The sequence below is a fragment of the Mustela lutreola genome, chromosome 4 (genome assembly GCF_030435805.1).
Source record: "Mustela lutreola isolate mMusLut2 chromosome 4, mMusLut2.pri, whole genome shotgun sequence".
NCBI classification, from domain to species: domain Eukaryota; kingdom Metazoa; phylum Chordata; class Mammalia; order Carnivora; family Mustelidae; genus Mustela; species Mustela lutreola.
In genome coordinates this window covers 90032490-90050226 of record NC_081293.1, presented here as the reverse complement: position 1 = coordinate 90050226, position 17737 = coordinate 90032490, and the positions used below count along the sequence as shown (strand labels likewise).

Here is a 17737-nt window from a genome sequence, read left to right as displayed (position 1 = left end):
GCGTGAGTGGGTGTGTGAGAGTGCACCCGTGTCTCCGACCGGGTCCCTGTGCGCATGCGGGTCAGGTCACCGCGTCTGGCCTGGGGGCTGGGGTTGGGGGTGGAGGGTCTGAGGGGGGTCTGCGGGTTAGAGAGTCTGTCTCTGGGGCTCTGCGTTCTTGCCGTCTGTGCAGAGGTCCCTCCGTCTGTGTCTGTCCCTGTGTCTCCCTGGGAATCCGTGTGTCCGTGTAGGGTGAGCCGGCCTGTCTGTGTCTCTCGGTCAGGGCCTGGTGCGGGTGGGTGGTCAGGGGAAGCGCGGTGGAGGTAGGGCCACGGGGCGGGGCTGCCGCTTCTGGGCTGGTGTGTGGCGTCGCCCGTCGCCCGTGTGTCCTCGTGGCCTCGGTGTGGCTGGGAGCGAGGTGGGGTGGAGAGGAGGGGAGAGCCGAGCCGAGCCGAGCCCAGCTGAGCAGAGCTGTCTGGAGGAGAGCAGAAGAGAGCAGAGGAGAGGAGAGGAGGGAAGGCCAGGTGGCCGGCTGGGCCTGGCCTAGGGCGCTGGGTGGGCGCTGGTGGTGTGGGGGTGGCGGGGGCGGAGCACACCGAGCGCGGGGCGGGGGCGGGGCGGGGGCGGGGGGTGTGGGGGGAGTGGTGGTGGGGGGCCGAGAACGCACCCCGGTTGCGGCCTGGGGAGGCACGCGGTGGCGGCGCGGCTGGGGAGCCCCGGGATGGGAGAGTGCCCCGACAGACTTTGGCGTTGGGCGCCCCCCCCCCCGCCCACCGGGCGGGCTGGCGGGCGGTGGGCGGGAGGCGGGCGCCAGGCCCAGGGCAGGCTGAGTGGGGAGCTGTGGCTAACGCCGGGGCCCGGAAGCGCGCAGCAGGCTCTTGGGGCGGCCAGCTGAAGGGGCAGGCGTCTATGGCCATACCACCCTGAACGCGCCCGATCTCGTCTGATCTCGGAAGCTAAGCAGGGTCGGGCCTGGTTAGTACTTGGATGGGAGACCGCCTGGAATACCGGGTGCTGTAGGCTTTTTTTTCGCCCCCAAACGCTTGTCTTTGGCCTTCCTCTTTTCTCTCCCACTTAGGCCCCCCTGCCTCTGCCTTGGCCGCCACCGCTGGGCGCCCTGGCCAACGCGGCGGCCTCCCAACAGTCCCTGAATGCTCAGCCCCTGAGCCCGGTCCCCTCACGCCCCTGACCCCCTGACCCCTGGCCACCCCAGACCCAGCATCGCGGGCCCCTGCCCCAAAAAGGGCGCCCGCTGCACGGGCGGCCGGCCACAAGCCAGCGTTTCCGCCTGCACGACACGAGGCCCACCCGCGCCTCAGCCGGCCTTGGGGGGCTGCTGGCAGGGCGGGGCAGTCTTGGAAGGGGGCTTTGGGGCCAGAGGCAGGGAAAGGGGGACCGGGTTGAGGACCACGGCCATGGACGCGGGGAGGGGCGTGGGGGCCGCCGGGCTGTGGGAGGAGGGCGGGGAGGCGGGGGGGCGGGGGGGGGGCTGGCCCGAGGGTGTGGGGGGCAGGAGGCAGGAGCAGGCCTCGACCCCGGGCCTGGGCCACCTCTCCGCGGGCCTGTGCTCATGAGGCCCTGGGCCCTGGATCCCCTAGCGAGGCCCTCGGGCTGCCCCCAGCCCCCAGGCCCACCGGCAGCCGACCAACCCCCACACCCCTCCCGGCGCCCCCGCGACCTGGGCCCCCCCACCCCCCGCCCCTTCTCTCCACGGGGCCTGGGCTCCGCTCCGGCCGGAAGGGCATTCATTCCCTTCCCTCTCCCCGACCAGCTCCCCTTGGCCCCTTGGGCCCCGCGCCCGGGCTCAGGTGCCCGGGACGCGAGATGGCCGACCGCCCTGGGCTTCCGGAGCCGTGGGCACCCGGCTCCACGCTGCGTCTCCCAGGCACAGCGAAGGCAACCGCGAGGCTGTCTCGCTCAGCAAGACCGGGGGCGCCCCACACCGGCCAAGAGAGGCCCCGGCCCCCCGCCTCACCCCTCACCAGAGGACTAGTCCAGAGGAAGAAACCCTGGCAGGCCCCCAGGCCAGACGGGGTGCTGGGCAGGAATGGGAGCGGAAAGGGACTGCAGACACCAAAGGCCGGCCTAAGCAAGCCGGCCCTCCCTCCCGGGGCAGGTGGCAGGCCACCGCAGCCTCCTGGGTGTGTGGTGTCTTGTCCGAGTGTGTGTGCGTGTGTGTGTGTGTTTGTGTGTGTGTTTCTGTGCGCGTGAGTGGGTGTGTGAGCGTTGCGTGCACCCGTGTCTCCGACCGGGTCCCTGTGCGCATGCGGGTCAGGGTCACCGCGTCTGGCCTGGGGGCTGGGGTTGGGGGTGGAGGGTCTGAGGGGGGTCTGCGGGTTAGAGAGTCTGTCTCTGGGGCTCTGCGTTCTTGCCGTCTGTGCAGAGGTCCCTCCGTCTGTGTCTGTCCCTGTGTCTCCCTGGGTATCCGTGTGTCCGTGTAGGTGAGCCGGCCTTTCTGTGTCTCTCGGTCAGGGCCTGGTGCGGGTGGGTGGTCAGGGGAAGCGCGGTGGAGGTAGGGCCACGGGGCGGGGCTGCCGCTTCTGGGCTGGTGTGTGGCGTCGCAGGTCGCCCGTGTGTCCTGGTGGCCTCGGGTGGGTGGGGAGCGAGGTGGGTGTGGAGAGGAGGGAGAGCCGAGCCGAGCCGAGCCCAGCTGAGCAGAGCTGTCTGGAGGAGAGCAGAAGAGAGCAGAGGAGAGGAGAGGAGGGAAGGCCAGGTGGCCGGCTGGGCCTGGCCTAGGGCGCTGGGTGGGCGCTGGTGGTGTGGGGGTGGCGGGGGCGGGCGGAGCACCCGAGCGCGGGGCGGGGGCGGGGGCGGGGGCGGGGGGTGTGGGGGGAGTGGTGGTGGGGGGCCGAGAACGCACCCCGGTTTGCGGCCTGGGGAGGCACGCGGTGGCGGCGCGGCTGGGGAGCCCCGGGATGGGAGAGTGCCCCCGACAGACTTTGGCGTTGGGCCCCCCCCCCCCCGCCCCCCGGGCGGGCTGGCGGGCGGGTGGGCGGGGAGGCGGGCGCCAGGCCCAGGCAGGCTGAGTGGGGAGCCCTGGCTAACGCCGGGGCCCGGGAAGCGCGCAGCAGGCTCTTGGGGCCTGCAGCTGAAGGGGCAGGGCGTCTACGGCCATACCACCCCTGAACGCGCCCGATCTCGTCTGATCTTCGAAGCTAAGCAGGGTCGGGCCCTGGTTAGTACTTGGATGGGAGACCGCCTGGGAATACCGGGTGCTGTAGGCTTTTTTTTTTTTCGCCCCCAAACGCTTGTCTTTGGCCTTCCTCTTTTCTCTCCCACTTGGGCCCCCCTGCCTCTGCCTTGGCCGCCACCGCTGGGCGCCCTGGCCAACGCGGCGGCCCTCCCAACAGTCCCTGAACGCCTCAGCCCCTGAGCCCGGTCCCCTCACGCCCCTGACCCCCTGACCCCTGGCCACCCCAGACCCAGCATCGCGGGCCCCTGGCCCCAAAAAGGGCGGCCCGCTGCACGGGCGGCCGGCCACAAGCCAGCGTTTCCGCCTGCACGACACGAGGCCCACCCGTGCCTCAGCCGGCCTTGGGGGGCTGCTGGCAGGGCGGGGCAGTCTTGGAAGGGGGCTTTGGGGCCAGAGGCAGGGAAAGGGGGACCGGGGTGAGGACCACGGCCATGGACGCGGGGAGGGGCGTGGGGGGCCGCCGGGCTGTGGGAGGAGGGCGGGGAGGCGGGGTGGCGGGGGGGGGCTGGCCGAGGGTGTGGGGGGCAGGAGGCAGGAGCAGGCCTCGACCCCGGGCCTGGGCCACCTCTCCGCGGGCCTGTGCTCCCGAGGCCCTGGGCCCTGGATCCCCTAGCGAGGCCCTCGGGCTGCCCCAGCCCCCAGGCCCACCGGCAGCCGACCAACCCCCACACCCCTCCCGGCGCCCCCGCGACCTGGGCCCCCCCACCCCCCCGCCCCTTCTCTCCACGGGGCCTGGGCTCCGCTCCGGCCGGAAGGGCATTCATTCCCTTCCCTCTCCCCGACCAGCTCCCCTTGGCCCCTTGGGCCCCGCGCCCGGGCTCAGGTGCCCGGGACGCGAGATGGCCGACCGCCCTGGGTTTCCGGAGCCGTGGGCACCCGGCTCCACGCTGCGTCTCCCAAGCACAGCGAAGGCAACCGCGAGGCTGTCTCGCTCAGCAAGACCGGGGGCGCCCCACACCGGGCCAAGAGAGGCCCCGGCCCCCCGCCTCACCCCTCACCAGAGGACTAGTCCAGAGGAAGAAACCCTGGCAGGCCCCCAGGCCAGACGGGGTGCTGGGCAGGAATGGGAGCGGAACGGGACTGCAGACACCAAAGCCCGGCCCAAGCAAGCCGGCCCTCCCTCCCGGGGCAGGTGGCAGGCCACCGCAGCCTCCTGGGTGTGTGGTGTCTTGTCCGAGTGTGTGTGCGTGTGTGTGTGTGTTTGTGTGTGTGTTTCTGTGCGCGTGAGTGGGTGTGTGTGAGCGTTGCGTGCACCCGTGTCTCGGACCGGGTCCCTGTGCGCATGCGGGTCAGGGTCACCGCGTCTGGCCTGGGGGCTGGGGTTGGGGGTGGAGGGTCTGAGGGGGGTCTGCGGGTTAGAGAGTCTGTCTCTGGGGCTCTGCGTTCTTGCCGTCTGTGCAGAGGTCCCTCCGTCTGTGTCTGTCCCTGTGTCTCCCTGGGTATCCGTGTGTCCGTGTAGGTGAGCCGGCCTGTGGTGTGTCTCTCGGTCAGGGCCTGGTGCGGGTGGGTGGTCAGGGGAAGCGCGGTGGAGGTAGGGCCACGGGGCGGGGCTGCCGCTTCTGGGCTGGTGTGTGGCGTCGCCCGTCGCCCGTGTGTCCTCGTGGCCTCGGGTGGGCTGGGAGCGATGGTGGGGTGGAGAGGAGGGAGAGCCGAGCCGAGCCGAGCCCAGCTGAGCAGAGCTGTCTGGAGGAGAGCAGAAGAGAGCAGAGGAGAGGAGAGGAGGGAAGGCCAGGTGGCCGGCTGGGCCTGGCCTAGGGCGCTGGGTGGGCGCTGGTGGTGTGGGGGTGGCGGGGGCGGAGCACACCGAGCGCGGGGCGGGGGCGGGGGCGGGGGCGGGGGGTGTCGGGGGAGTGGTGGTGGGGGCCGAGAACGCACCCCGGTTGCGGCCTGGGGAGGCACGCGGTGGCGGCGCGGCTGGGGAGCCCGGGATGGGAGAGTGCCCCGACAGACTTTGGCGTTGGGCCCCCCCCCCCCGCCCCCCGGGCGGGCTGGCGGGCGGGTGGGCGGGGAGGCGGGCGCCAGGCCCAGGGCAGGCTGAGTGGGGAGCCCTGGCTAACGCCGGGGCCCGGGAAGCGCGCAGCAGGCTCTTGGGGCGGCCAGCTGAAGGGGCAGGCGTCTATGGCCATACCACCCTGAACGCGCCCGATCTCGTCTGATCTCGGAAGCTAAGCAGGGTCGGGCCTGGTTAGTACTTGGATGGGAGACCGCCTGGGAATACCGGGTGCTGTAGGCTTTTTTTTTTTCGCCCCAAACGCTTGTCTTTGGCCTTCCTCTTTTCTCTCCCACTTGGGCCCCCCTGCCTCTGCCTTGGCCGCCACCGCTGGGCGCCCTGGCCAACGCGGCGGCCTCCCAACAGTCCCTGAACGCCTCAGCCCCTGAGCCCGGTCCCCTCACGCCCCTGACCCCCTGACCCCTGGCCACCCCAGACCCAGCATCGCGGGCCCCTGGCCCCAAAAAGGGCGGCCCGCTGCACGGGCGGCCGGCCACAAGCCAGCGTTTCCCGCCTGCACGACACGAGGCCCACCCGCGCCTCAGCCGGCCTTGGGGGGCTGCTGGCAGGGCGGGGCAGTCTTGGAAGGGGGCTTTGGGGCCAGAGGCAGGGAAAGGGGGACCGGGGTGAGGACCCACGGCCATGGACGCGGGGAGGGGCGTGGGGGCCGCCGGGCTGTGGGAGGAGGGCGGGGAGGCGGGGGGGCGGGGGGGGCTGGCCCGAGGGTGTGGGGGCAGGAGGCAGGAGAGCAGGCCTCGACCCCGGGCCTGGGCCACCTCTCCGCGGGCCTGTGCTCCCGAGGCCCTGGGCCCTGGATCCCCTAGCGAGGCCCTCGGTCTGCCCCCAGCCCCCAGGCCCACCGGCAGCCGACCAACCCCCACACCCCTCCCGGCGCCCCCGCGACTTGGGCCCCCCCCCCACCCCTTCTCTCCACGGGGCCTGGGCTCCGCTCCGGCCGGAAGGGCATTCATTCCCTTCCCTCTCCCCGACCAGCTCCCCTTGGCCCCTTGGGCCCCGCGCCCGGGCTCAGGTGCCCGGGACGCGAGATGGCCGACCGCCCTGGGCTTCCGGAGCCGTGGGCACCCGGCTCCACGCTGCGTCTCCCAGGCACAGCGAAGGCAACCGCGAGGCTGTCTCGCTCAGCAAGACCGGGGGCGCCCCACACCGGGCCAAGAGAGGCCCCGGCCCCCCGCCTCACCCCTCACCAGAGGACTAGTCCAGAGGAAGAAACCCTGGCAGGCCCCCAGGCCAGACGGGGTGCTGGGCAGGAATGGGAGCGGAACGGGACTGCAGACACCAAAGCCCGGCCCAAGCAAGCCGGCCCTCCCTCCCGGGGCAGGTGGCAGGCCACCGCAGCCTCCTGGGTGTGTGGTGTCTTGTCCGAGTGTGTGTGCGTGTGTGTGTGTGTTTGTGTGTGTGTTTCTGTGCGCGTGAGTGGGTGTGTGAGCGTTGCGTGCACCCGTGTCTCCGACCGGGTCCCTGTGCGCATGCGGGTCAGGGTCACCGCGTCTGGCCTGGGGGCTGGGGTTGGGGGTGGAGGGTCTGAGGGGGGTCGGCGGGTTAGAGAGTCTGTCTCTGGGGCTCTGCGTTCTTGCCGTCTGTGCAGAGGTCCCTCCGTCTGTGTCTGTCCCTGTGTCTCCCTGGGAATCCGTGTGTCCGTGTAGGTGAGCCGGCCTGTCTGTGTCTCTCGGTCAGGGCCTGGTGCGGGTGGGTGGTCAGGGGAAGCGCGGTGGAGGTAGGGCCACGGGGCGGGGCTGCCGCTTCTGGGCTGGTGTGTGGCGTCGCCCGTCGCCCGTGTGTCCTCGTGGCCTCGGGTGGGCTGGGAGCGAGGTGGGGTGGAGAGGAGGGGAGAGCCGAGCCGAGCCGAGCCCAGCTGAGCAGAGCTGTCTGGAGGAGAGCAGAAGAGAGCAGAGGAGAGGAGAGGAGGGAAGGCCAGGTGGCCGGCTGGGCCTGGCCTAGGGCGCTGGGTGGGCGCTGGTGGTGTGGGGGTGGCGGGGGCGGAGCACACCGAGCGCGGGGCGGGGGCGGGGGCGGGGGCGGGGGGTGTGGGGGGAGTGGTGGTGGGGGCCGAGAACGCACCCCGGTTGCGGCCTGGGGAGGCACGCGGTGGCGGCGCGGCTGGGGAGCCCCGGGATGGGAGAGTGCCCCGACAGACTTTGGCGTTGGGCGCCCCCCCCCCGCCCCCCGGGCGGGCTGGCGGGCGGGTGGGCGGGGAGGCGGGCGCCAGGCCCAGGGCAGGCTGAGTGGGGAGCTGTGGCTAACGCCGGGGCCCGGGAAGCGCGCAGCAGGCTCTTGGGGCGGCCAGCTGAAGGCGCAGGCGTCTACGGCCATACCACCCTGAACGCGCCCGATCTCGTCTGATCTCGGAAGCTAAGCAGGGTCGGGCCTGGTTAGTACTTGGATGGGAGACCGCCTGGGAATACCGGGTGCTGTAGGCTTTTTTTTTCGCCCCCAAACGCTTGTCTTTGGCCTTCCTCTTTTCTCTCCCACTTGGGCCCCCCTGCCTCTGCCTTGGCCGCCACCGCTGGGCGCCCTGGCCAACGCGGCGGCCTCCCAACAGTCCCTGAACGCCTCAGCCCCTGAGCCCGGTCCCCTCACGCCCCTGACCCCCTGACCCCTGGCCACCCCAGACCCAGCATCGCGGGCCCCTGGCCCCAAAAAGGGCGGCCCGCTGCACGGGCGGCCGGCCACAAGCCAGCGTTTCCGCCTGCACGACACGAGGCCCACCCGCGCCTCAGCCGGCCTTGGGGGGCTGCTGGCAGGGCGGGGCAGTCTTGGAAGGGGGCTTTGGGGCCAGAGGCAGGGAAAGGGGGACCGGGGTGAGGACCACGGCCATGGACGCGGGGAGGGGCGTGGGGGCCGCCGGGCTGTGGGAGGAGGGCGGGGAGGCGGGGGGGCGGGGGGGGGCTGGCCCGAGGGTGTGGGGGGCAGGAGGCAGGAGCAGGCCTCGACCCCGGGCCTGGGCCACCTCTCCGCGGGCCTGTGCTCCCGAGGCCCTGGGCCCTGGATCCCCTAGCGAGGCCCTCGGGCTGCCCCCAGCCCCCAGGCCCACCGGCAGCCGACCAACCCCCACACCCCTCCCGGCGCCCCCGCGACCTGGGCCCCCCCACCCCCCGCCCCTTCTCTCCACGGGGCCTGGGCTCCGCTCCGGCCGGAAGGGCATTCATTCCCTTCCCTCTCCCCGACCAGCTCCCCTTGGCCCCTTGGGCCCCGCGCCCGGGCTCAGGTGCCCGGGACGCGAGATGGCCGACCGCCCTGGGCTTCCGGAGCCGTGGGCACCCGGCTCCACGCTGCGTCTCCCAAGCACAGCGAAGGCAACCGCGAGGCTGTCTCGCTCAGCAAGACCGGGGGCGCCCCACACCGGGCCAAGAGAGGCCCCGGCCCCCCGCCTCACCCCTCACCAGAGGACTAGTCCAGAGGAAGAAACCCTGGCAGGCCCCCAGGCCAGACGGGGTGCTGGGCAGGAATGGGAGCGGAACGGGACTGCAGACACCAAAGCCCGGCCCAAGCAAGCCGGCCCTCCCTCCCGGGGCAGGTGGCAGGCCACCGCAGCCTCCTGGGTGTGTGGTGTCTTGTCCGAGTGTGTGTGCGTGTGTGTGTGTGTTTGTGTGTGTGTTTCTGTGCGCGTGAGTGGGTGTGTGAGCGTTGCGTGCACCCGTGTCTCGGACCGGGTCCCTGTGCGCATGCGGGTCAGGGTCACCGCGTCTGGCCTGGGGGCTGGGGTTGGGGGTGGAGGGTCTGAGGGGGGTCTGCGGGTTAGAGAGTCTGTCTCTGGGGCTCTGCGTTATTGCCGTCTGTGCAGAGGTCCCTCCGTCTGTGTCTGTCCCTGTGTCTCCCTGGGTATCCGTGTGTCCGTGTAGGTGAGCCGGCCTGTCTGTGTCTCTCGGTCAGGGCCTGGTGCGGGTGGGTGGTCAGGGGAAGCGCGGTGGAGGTAGGGCCACGGGGCGGGGCTGCCGCTTCTGGGCTGGTGTGTGGCGTCGCCCGTCGCCCGTGTGTCCTCGTGGCCTCGGGTGGGCTGGGAGCGAGGTGGGGTGGAGAGGAGGGGAGAGCCGAGCCGAGCCGAGCCCAGCTGAGCAGAGCTGTCTGGAGGAGAGCAGAAGAGAGCAGAGGAGAGGAGAGGAGGGAAGGCCAGGTGGCCGGCTGGGCCTGGCCTAGGGCGCTGGGTGGGCGCTGGTGGTGTGGGGGTGGCGGGGGCGGAGCACACCGAGCGCGGGGCGGGGGCGGGGGCGGGGGCGGGGGGTGTCGGGGGAGTGGTGGTGGGGGCCGAGAACGCACCCCGGTTGCGGCCTGGGGAGGCACGCGGTGGCGGCGCGGCTGGGGAGCCCCGGGATGGGAGAGTGCCCCGACAGACTTTGGCGTTGGGCCCCCCCCCCCCCGCCCCCCGGGCGGGCTGGCGGGCGGGTGGGCGGGGAGGCGGGCGCCAGGCCCAGGGCAGGCTGAGTGGGGAGCCCTGGCTAACGCCGGGGCCCGGGAAGCGCGCAGCAGGCTCTTGGGGCGGCCAGCTGAAGGGGCAGGCGTCTATGGCCATACCACCCTGAACGCGCCCGATCTCGTCTGATCTCGGAAGCTAAGCAGGGTCGGGCCTGGTTAGTACTTGGATGGGAGACCGCCTGGGAATACCGGGTGCTGTAGGCTTTTTTTTTTTCGCCCCCAAACGCTTGTCTTTGGCCTTCCTCTTTTCTCTCCCACTTGGGCCCCCCTGCCTCTGCCTTGGCCGCCACCGCTGGGCGCCCTGGCCAACGCGGCGGCCTCCCAACAGTCCCTGAACGCCTCAGCCCCTGAGCCCGGTCCCCTCACGCCCCTGACCCCCTGACCCCTGGCCACCCCAGACCCAGCATCGCGGGCCCCTGGCCCCAAAAAGGGCGGCCCGCTGCACGGGCGGCCGGCCACAAGCCAGCGTTTCCGCCTGCACGACACGAGGCCCACCCGCGCCTCAGCCGGCCTTGGGGGGCTGCTGGCAGGGCGGGGCAGTCTTGGAAGGGGGCTTTGGGGCCAGAGGCAGGGAAAGGGGGACCGGGGTGAGGACCACGGCCATGGACGCGGGGAGGGGCGTGGGGGCCGCCGGGCTGTGGGAGGAGGGCGGGGAGGCGGGGGGGCGGGGGGGGGGCTGGCCCGAGGGTGTGGGGGGCAGGAGGCAGGAGCAGGCCTCGACCCCGGGCCTGGGCCACCTCTCCGCGGGCCTGTGCTCATGAGGCCCTGGGCCCTGGATCCCCTAGCGAGGCCCTCGGGCTGCCCCCAGCCCCCAGGCCCACCGGCAGCCGACCAACCCCCACACCCCTCCCGGCGCCCCCGCGACCTGGGCCCCCCCACCCCCCGCCCCTTCTCTCCACGGGGCCTGGGCTCCGCTCCGGCCGGAAGGGCATTCATTCCCTTCCCTCTCCCCGACCAGCTCCCCTTGGCCCCTTGGGCCCCGCGCCCGGGCTCAGGTGCCCGGGACGCGAGATGGCCGACCGCCCTGGGCTTCCGGAGCCGTGGGCACCCGGCTCCACGCTGCGTCTCCCAGGCACAGCGAAGGCAACCGCGAGGCTGTCTCGCTCAGCAAGACCGGGGGCGCCCCACACCGGGCCAAGAGAGGCCCCGGCCCCCCGCCTCACCCCTCACCAGAGGACTAGTCCAGAGGAAGAAACCCTGGCAGGCCCCCAGGCCAGACGGGGTGCTGGGCAGGAATGGGAGCGGAAAGGGACTGCAGACACCAAAGGCCGGCCCAAGCAAGCCGGCCCTCCCTCCCGGGGCAGGTGGCAGGCCACCGCAGCCTCCTGGGTGTGTGGTGTCTTGTCCGAGTGTGTGTGCGTGTGTGTGTGTGTTTGTGTGTGTGTTTCTGTGCGCGTGAGTGGGTGTGTGAGCGTTGCGTGCACCCGTGTCTCCGACCGGGTCCCTGTGCGCATGCGGGTCAGGGTCACCGCGTCTGGCCTGGGGGCTGGGGTTGGGGGTGGAGGGTCTGAGGGGGGTCTGCGGGTTAGAGAGTCTGTCTCTGGGGCTCTGCGTTCTTGCCGTCTGTGCAGAGGTCCCTCCGTCTGTGTCTGTCCCTGTGTCTCCCTGGGTATCCGTGTGTCCGTGTAGGTGAGCCGGCCTTTCTGTGTCTCTCGGTCAGGGCCTGGTGCGGGTGGGTGGTCAGGGGAAGCGCGGTGGAGGTAGGGCCACGGGGCGGGGCTGCCGCTTCTGGGCTGGTGTGTGGCGTCGCAGGTCGCCCGTGTGTCCTGGTGGCCTCGGGTGGGCTGGGAGCGAGGTGGGGTGGAGAGGAGGGGAGAGCCGAGCCGAGCCGAGCCCAGCTGAGCAGAGCTGTCTGGAGGAGAGCAGAAGAGAGCAGAGGAGAGGAGAGGAGGGAAGGCCAGGTGGCCGGCTGGGCCTGGCCTAGGGCGCTGGGTGGGCGCTGGTGGTGTGGGGGTGGCGGGGGCGGAGCACACCGAGCGCGGGGCGGGGGCGGGGGCGGGGGCGGGGGGTGTGGGGGGAGTGGTGGTGGGGGCCGAGAACGCACCCCGGTTGCGGCCTGGGGAGGCACGCGGTGGCGGCGCGGCTGGGGAGCCCCGGGATGGGAGAGTGCCCCGACAGACTTTGGCGTTGGGCCCCCCCCCCCCGCCCCCCGGGCGGGCTGGCGGGCGGGTGGGCGGGGAGGCGGGCGCCAGGCCCAGGGCAGGCTGAGTGGGGAGCCCTGGCTAACGCCGGGGCCCGGGAAGCGCGCAGCAGGCTCTTGGGGCGGCCAGCTGAAGCGGCAGGCGTCTACGGCCATACCACCCTGAACGCGCCCGATCTCGTCTGATCTCGGAAGCTAAGCAGGGTCGGGCCTGGTTAGTACTTGGATGGGAGACCGCCTGGGAATACCGGGTGCTGTAGGCTTTTTTTTTTTCGCCCCCAAACGCTTGTCTTTGGCCTTCCTCTTTTCTCTCCCACTTGGGCCCCCCTGCCTCTGCCTTGGCCGCCACCGCTGGGCGCCCTGGCCAACGCGGCGGCCTCCCAACAGTCCCTGAACGCCTCAGCCCCTGAGCCCGGTCCCCTCACGCCCCTGACCCCCTGACCCCTGGCCACCCCAGACCCAGCATCGCGGGCCCCTGGCCCCAAAAAGGGCGGCCCGCTGCACGGGCGGCCGGTCACAAGCCAGCGTTTCCGCCTGCACGACACGAGGCCCACCCGCGCCTCAGCCGGCCTTGGGGGGCTGCTGGCAGGGCGGGGCAGTCTTGGAAGGGGGCTTTGGGGCCAGAGGCAGGGAAAGGGGGACCGGGGTGAGGACCACGGCCATGGACGCGGGGAGGGGCGTGGGGGCCGCCGGGCTGTGGGAGGAGGGCGGGGAGGCGGGGGGGCGGGGGGGGGCTGGCCCGAGGGTGTGGGGGGCAGGAGGCAGGAGCAGGCCTCGACCCCGGGCCTGGGCCACCTCTCCGCGGGCCTGTGCTCCCGAGGCCCTGGGCCCTGGATCCCCTAGCGAGGCCCTCGGGCTGCCCCCAGCCCCCAGGCCCACCGGCAGCCGACCAACCCCCACACCCCTCCCGGCGCCCCCGCGACCTGGGCCCCCCCACCCCCCGCCCCTTCTCTCCACGGGGCCTGGGCTCCGCTCCGGCCGGAAGGGCATTCATTCCCTTCCCTCTCCCCGACCAGCTCCCCTTGGCCCCTTGGGCCCCGCGCCCGGGCTCAGGTGCCCGGGACGCGAGATGGCCGACCGCCCTGGGTTTCCGGAGCCGTGGGCACCCGGCTCCACGCTGCGTCTCCCAAGCACAGCGAAGGCAACCGCGAGGCTGTCTCGCTCAGCAAGACCGGGGGCGCCCCACACCGGGCCAAGAGAGGCCCCGGCCCCCCGCCTCACCCCTCACCAGAGGACTAGTCCAGAGGAAGAAACCCTGGCAGGCCCCCAGGCCAGACGGGGTGCTGGGCAGGAATGGGAGCGGAACGGGACTGCAGACACCAAAGCCCGGCCCAAGCAAGCCGGCCCTCCCTCCCGGGGCAGGTGGCAGGCCACCGCAGCCTCCTGGGTGTGTGGTGTCTTGTCCGAGTGTGTGTGCGTGTGTGTGTGTGTTTGTGTGTGTGTTTCTGTGCGCGTGAGTGGGTGTGTGAGCGTTGCGTGCACCCGTGTCTCGGACCGGGTCCCTGTGCGCATGCGGGTCAGGGTCACCGCGTCTGGCCTGGGGGCTGGGGTTGGGGGTGGAGGGTCTGAGGGGGGTCTGCGGGTTAGAGAGTCTGTCTCTGGGGCTCTGCGTTCTTGCCGTCTGTGCAGAGGTCCCTCCGTCTGTGTCTGTCCCTGTGTCTCCCTGGGTATCCGTGTGTCCGTGTAGGTGAGCCGGCCTGTCTGTGTCTCTCGGTCAGGGCCTGGTGCGGGTGGGTGGTCAGGGGAAGCGCGGTGGAGGTAGGGCCACGGGGCGGGGCTGCCGCTTCTGGGCTGGTGTGTGGCGTCGCCCGTCGCCCGTGTGTCCTCGTGGCCTCGGGTGGGCTGGGAGCGAGGTGGGGTGGAGAGGAGGGGAGAGCCGAGCCGAGCCGAGCCCAGCTGAGCAGAGCTGTCTGGAGGAGAGCAGAAGAGAGCAGAGGAGAGGAGAGGAGGGAAGGCCAGGTGGCCGGCTGGGCCTGGCCTAGGGCGCTGGGTGGGCGCTGGTGGTGTGGGGGTGGCGGGGGCGGAGCACACCGAGCGCGGGGCGGGGGCGGGGGCGGGGGCGGGGGGTGTCGGGGGAGTGGTGGTGGGGGCCGAGAACGCACCCCGGTTGCGGCCTGGGGAGGCACGCGGTGGCGGCGCGGCTGGGGAGCCCCGGGATGGGAGAGTGCCCCGACAGACTTTGGCGTTGGGCCCCCCCCCCCCGCCCCCCGGGCGGGCTGGCGGGCGGGTGGGCGGGGAGGCGGGCGCCAGGCCCAGGGCAGGCTGAGTGGGGAGCCCTGGCTAACGCCGGGGCCCGGGAAGCGCGCAGCAGGCTCTTGGGGCGGCCAGCTGAAGGGGCAGGCGTCTATGGCCATACCACCCTGAACGCGCCCGATCTCGTCTGATCTCGGAAGCTAAGCAGGGTCGGGCCTGGTTAGTACTTGGATGGGAGACCGCCTGGGAATACCGGGTGCTGTAGGCTTTTTTTTTTTCGCCCCCAAACGCTTGTCTTTGGCCTTCCTCTTTTCTCTCCCACTTGGGCCCCCCTGCCTCTGCCTTGGCCGCCACCGCTGGGCGCCCTGGCCAACGCGGCGGCCTCCCAACAGTCCCTGAACGCCTCAGCCCCTGAGCCCGGTCCCCTCACGCCCCTGACCCCCTGACCCCTGGCCACCCCAGACCCAGCATCGCGGGCCCCTGGCCCCAAAAAGGGCGGCCCGCTGCACGGGCGGCCGGCCACAAGCCAGCGTTTCCGCCTGCACGACACGAGGCCCACCCGCGCCTCAGCCGGCCTTGGGGGGCTGCTGGCAGGGCGGGGCAGTCTTGGAAGGGGGCTTTGGGGCCAGAGGCAGGGAAAGGGGGACCGGGGTGAGGACCACGGCCATGGACGCGGGGAGGGGCGTGGGGGCCGCCGGGCTGTGGGAGGAGGGCGGGGAGGCGGGGGGGCGGGGGGGGGCTGGCCCGAGGGTGTGGGGGCAGGAGGCAGGAGCAGGCCTCGACCCCGGGCCTGGGCCACCTCTCCGCGGGCCTGTGCTCCCGAGGCCCTGGGCCCTGGATCCCCTAGCGAGGCCCTCGGTCTGCCCCCAGCCCCCAGGCCCACCGGCAGCCGACCAACCCCCACACCCCTCCCGGCGCCCCCGCGACTTGGGCCCCCCCCCCACCCCTTCTCTCCACGGGGCCTGGGCTCCGCTCCGGCCGGAAGGGCATTCATTCCCTTCCCTCTCCCCGACCAGCTCCCCTTGGCCCCTTGGGCCCCGCGCCCGGGCTCAGGTGCCCGGGACGCGAGATGGCCGACCGCCCTGGGCTTCCGGAGCCGTGGGCACCCGGCTCCACGCTGCGTCTCCCAGGCACAGCGAAGGCAACCGCGAGGCTGTCTCGCTCAGCAAGACCGGGGGCGCCCCACACCGGGCCAAGAGAGGCCCCGGCCCCCCGCCTCACCCCTCACCAGAGGACTAGTCCAGAGGAAGAAACCCTGGCAGGCCCCCAGGCCAGACGGGGTGCTGGGCAGGAATGGGAGCGGAACGGGACTGCAGACACCAAAGCCCGGCCCAAGCAAGCCGGCCCTCCCTCCCGGGGCAGGTGGCAGGCCACCGCAGCCTCCTGGGTGTGTGGTGTCTTGTCCGAGTGTGTGTGCGTGTGTGTGTGTGTTTGTGTGTGTGTTTCTGTGCGCGTGAGTGGGTGTGTGAGCGTTGCGTGCACCCGTGTCTCCGACCGGGTCCCTGTGCGCATGCGGGTCAGGGTCACCGCGTCTGGCCTGGGGGCTGGGGTTGGGGGTGGAGGGTCTGAGGGGGGTCTGCGGGTTAGAGAGTCTGTCTCTGGGGCTCTGCGTTCTTGCCGTCTGTGCAGAGGTCCCTCCGTCTGTGTCTGTCCCTGTGTCTCCCTGGGAATCCGTGTGTCCGTGTAGGTGAGCCGGCCTGTCTGTGTCTCTCGGTCAGGGCCTGGTGCGGGTGGGTGGTCAGGGGAAGCGCGGTGGAGGTAGGGCCACGGGGCGGGGCTGCCGCTTCTGGGCTGGTGTGTGGCGTCGCCCGTCGCCCGTGTGTCCTCGTGGCCTCGGGTGGGCTGGGAGCGAGGTGGGGTGGAGAGGAGGGGAGAGCCGAGCCGAGCCGAGCCCAGCTGAGCAGAGCTGTCTGGAGGAGAGCAGAAGAGAGCAGAGGAGAGGAGAGGAGGGAAGGCCAGGTGGCCGGCTGGGCCTGGCCTAGGGCGCTGGGTGGGCGCTGGTGGTGTGGGGGTGGCGGGGGCGGAGCACACCGAGCGCGGGGCGGGGGCGGGGGCGGGGGCGGGGGGTGTGGGGGGAGTGGTGGTGGGGGCCGAGAACGCACCCCGGTTGCGGCCTGGGGAGGCACGCGGTGGCGGCGCGGCTGGGGAGCCCCGGGATGGGAGAGTGCCCCGACAGACTTTGGCGTTGGGCGCCCCCCCCCCGCCCCCCGGGCGGGCTGGCGGGCGGGTGGGCGGGGAGGCGGGCGCCAGGCCCAGGGCAGGCTGAGTGGGGAGCTGTGGCTAACGCCGGGGCCCGGGAAGCGCGCAGCAGGCTCTTGGGGCGGCCAGCTGAAGGCGCAGGCGTCTATGGCCATACCACCCTGAACGCGCCCGATCTCGTCTGATCTCGGAAGCTAAGCAGGGTCGGGCCTGGTTAGTACTTGGATGGGAGACCGCCTGGGAATACCGGGTGCTGTAGGCTTTTTTTTTCGCCCCCAAACGCTTGTCTTTGGCCTTCCTCTTTTCTCTCCCACTTAGGCCCCCCTGCCTCTGCCTTGGCCGCCACCGCTGGGCGCCCTGGCCAACGCGGCGGCCTCCCAACAGTCCCTGAATGCCTCAGCCCCTGAGCCCGGTCCCCTCACGCCCCTGACCCCCTGACCCCTGGCCACCCCAGACCCAGCATCGCGGGCCCCTGGCCCCAAAAAGGGCGGCCCGCTGCACGGGCGGCCGGCCACAAGCCAGCGTTTCCGCCTGCACGACACGAGGCCCACCCGCGCCTCAGCCGGCCTTGGGGGGCTGCTGGCAGGGCGGGGCAGTCTTGGAAGGGGGCTTTGGGGCCAGAGGCAGGGAAAGGGGGACCGGGTTGAGGACCACGGCCATGGACGCGGGGAGGGGCGTGGGGGCCGCCGGGCTGTGGGAGGAGGGCGGGGAGGCGGGGGGGCGGGGGGGGGGCTGGCCCGAGGGTGTGGGGGGCAGGAGGCAGGAGCAGGCCTCGACCCCGGGCCTGGGCCACCTCTCCGCGGGCCTGTGCTCATGAGGCCCTGGGCCCTGGATCCCCTAGCGAGGCCCTCGGGCTGCCCCCAGCCCCCAGGCCCACCGGCAGCCGACCAACCCCCACACCCCTCCCGGCGCCCCCGCGACCTGGGCCCCCCCACCCCCCGCCCCTTCTCTCCACGGGGCCTGGGCTCCGCTCCGGCCGGAAGGGCATTCATTCCCTTCCCTCTCCCCGACCAGCTCCCCTTGGCCCCTTGGGCCCCGCGCCCGGGCTCAGGTGCCCGGGACGCGAGATGGCCGACCGCCCTGGGCTTCCGGAGCCGTGGGCACCCGGCTCCACGCTGCGTCTCCCAGGCACAGCGAAGGCAACCGCGAGGCTGTCTCGCTCAGCAAGACCGGGGGCGCCCCACACCGGGCCAAGAGAGGCCCCGGCCCCCCGCCTCACCCCTCACCAGAGGACTAGTCCAGAGGAAGAAACCCTGGCAGGCCCCCAGGCCAGACGGGGTGCTGGGCAGGAATGGGAGCGGAAAGGGACTGCAGACACCAAAGCCCGGCCCAAGCAAGCCGGCCCTCCCTCCCGGGGCAGGTGGCAGGCCACCGCAGCCTCCTGGGTGTGTGGTGTCTTGTCCGAGTGTGTGTGCGTGTGTGTGTGTGTTTGTGTGTGTGTTTCTGTGCGCGTGAGTGGGTGTGTGAGCGTTGCGTGCACCCGTGTCTCCGACCGGGTCCCTGTGCGCATGCGGGTCAGGGTCACCGCGTCTGGCCTGGGGGCTGGGGTTGGGGGTGGAGGGTCTGAGGGGGGTCTGCGGGTTAGAGAGTCTGTCTCTGGGGCTCTGCGTTC

At 72.6% G+C, this 17737-nt stretch overlaps 7 non-coding genes and 1 pseudogene across 7 annotated transcripts; all 8 read left to right on the top strand.

The window, feature by feature from the left end:
• Nucleotides 1–884: 884 nt before the first annotated feature.
• LOC131830765 (5S ribosomal RNA) lies at nucleotides 885–1002 on the top strand. Its single transcript, XR_009353356.1, has one exon. It is a non-coding gene; the product is annotated as a 5S ribosomal RNA (ribosomal RNA).
• Nucleotides 1003–3082: 2080 nt separating this feature from the next.
• On the top strand, nucleotides 3083–3203 carry LOC131830819 (5S ribosomal RNA; annotated as a pseudogene).
• A 2083-nt stretch (nucleotides 3204–5286) lies between these two features.
• LOC131831067 (5S ribosomal RNA) lies at nucleotides 5287–5405 on the top strand. Its single transcript, XR_009353580.1, has one exon. It is a non-coding gene; the product is annotated as a 5S ribosomal RNA (ribosomal RNA).
• A 2076-nt stretch (nucleotides 5406–7481) lies between these two features.
• On the top strand, nucleotides 7482–7600 carry LOC131830836 (5S ribosomal RNA). The gene has a single exon (XR_009353412.1). It is a non-coding gene; the product is annotated as a 5S ribosomal RNA (ribosomal RNA).
• Nucleotides 7601–9678: 2078 nt separating this feature from the next.
• On the top strand, nucleotides 9679–9797 carry LOC131831066 (5S ribosomal RNA). Its single transcript, XR_009353579.1, has one exon. It is a non-coding gene; the product is annotated as a 5S ribosomal RNA (ribosomal RNA).
• A 2080-nt stretch (nucleotides 9798–11877) lies between these two features.
• On the top strand, nucleotides 11878–11996 carry LOC131830835 (5S ribosomal RNA). The gene has a single exon (XR_009353411.1). It is a non-coding gene; the product is annotated as a 5S ribosomal RNA (ribosomal RNA).
• A 2079-nt stretch (nucleotides 11997–14075) lies between these two features.
• On the top strand, nucleotides 14076–14194 carry LOC131831065 (5S ribosomal RNA). Its single transcript, XR_009353578.1, has one exon. It is a non-coding gene; the product is annotated as a 5S ribosomal RNA (ribosomal RNA).
• A 2074-nt stretch (nucleotides 14195–16268) lies between these two features.
• Nucleotides 16269–16387, top strand: LOC131831064 (5S ribosomal RNA). The gene has a single exon (XR_009353577.1). It is a non-coding gene; the product is annotated as a 5S ribosomal RNA (ribosomal RNA).
• The last annotated feature ends 1350 nt before the right edge of the window (nucleotides 16388–17737 follow it).